The sequence below is a fragment of the Microtus ochrogaster genome, chromosome 10 (genome assembly GCF_000317375.1).
Source record: "Microtus ochrogaster isolate Prairie Vole_2 chromosome 10, MicOch1.0, whole genome shotgun sequence".
In the NCBI taxonomy this organism is placed as follows: Eukaryota; Metazoa; Chordata; class Mammalia; order Rodentia; family Cricetidae; genus Microtus; species Microtus ochrogaster.
Window position 1 is genome coordinate 62,180,961 of NC_022016.1, and position 2,605 is coordinate 62,183,565.

The 2,605-nt window shown below is 52.6% G+C and overlaps 1 protein-coding gene and 1 pseudogene across 1 annotated transcript in view; one reads left to right on the plus strand and one right to left on the minus strand.

Moving 5' to 3' along the window:
- The first annotated feature begins 569 nt into the window (after positions 1-569).
- Positions 570-2,605, plus strand: part of Nfyc (nuclear transcription factor Y subunit gamma) — a 67,676-nt gene continuing 65,640 nt past the window's right edge. Inside the window, exon 1 of the mRNA XM_013348462.2 lies at positions 570-774. The gene's annotated coding sequence lies outside the window, so the exon portion shown is untranslated. The remainder of the gene's footprint in view (positions 775-2,605) is intronic.
- The window catches only part of LOC106143900, a 31,729-nt pseudogene continuing 30,262 nt past the window's right edge, over positions 1,139-2,605 (minus strand).

Sequence of the window (2,605 nt, forward strand, 5' to 3'; positions counted from 1 at the left end):
GTTCGAGGCCAGCCTGGTCTACAAGAGCTAGTTCCTGGACAGGCTCCAAAGCTACAGAGAAACCCTGTCTCGAGAATAAAATAAATAAATAAAAATTTAAAAAAAGAAAATATCATCTGTAAGTTACATTTATTAGTGTGTGTGAGCGCTTCTGCGGGCGCACATAAGATCAGAGAACAGTTTCCAGGAGTCTCCTTTCCGGTCCATCCCGCATTCTACGAATCGAATTCAGCTTGTCAGGTTTGCGGAGCCATCTCACCGGCCCCGGCGACTTTTTAAACTTGGAATACTGGCGAAGTCCTTCTCCCCCCTCTCATTCATTTCTTTTCAAAACAAAACACGGAAAACTATTTGCTAAAATTCAGAAGCAGGCACGTCAAAGGGGAGATCTTCAGAAAAACAAAGTCCTCGGAGGTCACCAGGAAACGCCTCCAGAGCCCCGGGGAGGAGGCGGGGTCAGAAAAGTCTCGGATCTCACTATTCCGTTTTGCTGGGCAGTCGGCCCTTCTCAATTCTCGCGAGACCTCAGGCGGCTCAGCCGCTGCACACTACGCAGTGCTAAGAGTCAAGGCGCGGAGGGGGAGGGGCGGGGGGGGAAAGAGACGGTACAACGGCGCGGCCGCCATCTTGTTTGCGCCCCCGCTCCGCGCGCGCTCCGTTTTCCGTGACGCACGCTTCCCCCTCCCCTCCACCGCGCCCGGGCCTCTGCATTGCCCGACGGCGCAGCGGCGCGGGGGCGGCTGCTTTCTTTGCTGGACTCCGGAGCAGAGGCCTGTGAGTGTATGGGAGCTGGGACGGGAGGGTGGAGAGGGCGGCGGCGGCCGGCAGTGGGGGCGGTGCTTTCCGCCTCTGGCGGAGAGCTCACTTTCCTCTGCGGCCGCTGCGGCACTTTGGTCGGGCCTGTCGCCGCCATGTTGTGTCTTCGCCCGGCCCGCCGCTGTCGCCGCGGCTGCGCTCGCGGGGTCCGTGCGCCTGGGCCCGCGGGCTTTCTCCCATTGGCGGAAGGCGACTGCGGGGGGGCTCGCTCGTGATTGGTCGGCGGCGGGGAGGCCGCGGACCTGGCACCTTATTGGTCACGCCGGCTCCGGCCTGGGGGGTGATGAAGGAATTGGCGGCTGTCGCGACGCTAGCTAACTGCTCAGGCTCGGGCGGTCGGGGCGACCATCCCTCTAATGCCAGAGTGGCGAGGAGACTCTGGGGCGAAGCCGAAGGGCTTAAGAAGAGAGAAAGAATGGTAGCCCGGGTACGGGCTGCAAAAGGGGACACTCCTAATTCCAGAGGCACTCAGCTAGCTACACGATGGGGGCGTGTAGGTCCCTGGTTTGTAAACACTGGAACGGGAGTTACCGAAGAAAGGTCTTCGAGATCTAGGGGTGCTAGACGTGCTTGGGAATGACCCTGCATAGAAGTCTGAGTGCATGGTATGGGAGTAGAGGGCCTGAGAACCCAAAACACAGAGTCAGACTAAGGATTCTGTAGAATTCAGGTTGTGAAACTCGGAGGATGAGTTGAGCCCCGGAGTCCATTCTGGGCCCTTGGCATGGGGGTGTGAGAAACAGGTAAACAGAAAGGGATTTCATTGGGCAGTTGTCAGGTTTTAGGCACTGAATACCAAATTTAGCATCACATTAAGTAGGCTCTAGAAGGTCTTTGCATAATTGGGAAGTTAGGGGTTGCAGGGACAGGGATCATGCTAGTTTTGAGATGTTTCATATGAAAGTTTCCTGCTCTTAGAAGACAGAGTCAGGGCTTTGTGCATGATAGGCAAACACTACCAGCAGAGCCACACCCCCCATCCCTAAAATTGGTCTTTTTACTTCCAGTTCAGAGGTACTGAATCACTAATGGTCCGTGGATCAAACTCAGGAATAATAGAGCTATTACTACTTTGTATTGAGTGCTTGCTTTCTACTAGCTGGGGTACATGTGCATTTACGTCACACACATGATGGCAGTGCTAGTCATTCTCTGAGGAAACAGTTCAGTCATTTGCTGGAGCCAGGTGCACTGCGCCTGGTGCAGTGTTACTAGGTGGGACGCTTACTTAAGCCCAGGAATTTGAGGTCAACCTGTACCATGTGAGACTCTCTAAAAGCAAAACAAAACCACTAGGAATTAAGTTCACAGCTATTAAGTGACTGAGTCCAGATCCAGACCTAGGTCTATAATTCTCAATTTCTGCGCTATTTACAGAGTTCCTCTTCTTACAGCTTTATATCTTCTCCCTTCCCCTCCTACCTTTTCTTCTGTTCCCCCCCCCTCCCTTTTTGAGACAAGGTTTCATGTAGTCCAGGCTACTCTTGAACTCACTGTATAACTGATTCCTTACCCTTCTTCTGACTCTGCCTTCTAACTGATGAGATTACCCAGAGAGCCCTGCCATGCTTGTATCTTGGAGCTCTTATTTTTTTATTTTAAAATTGTTAATTTATTTGTATATTTGTCTGTGTGAGCCATAGCATGCTTCAGGTCAGAAATCAGCTTGTAGGTGCATGTTCTCTCCTTCCAGCGTGTGAAATCCATGTGTTGCATTCCAGTCTTCAGGCTTTGTGGCTAGAGCCCTTATTTGGTTAGCCATTTTGCCAACCTGGAGCTTTTTTTTTTT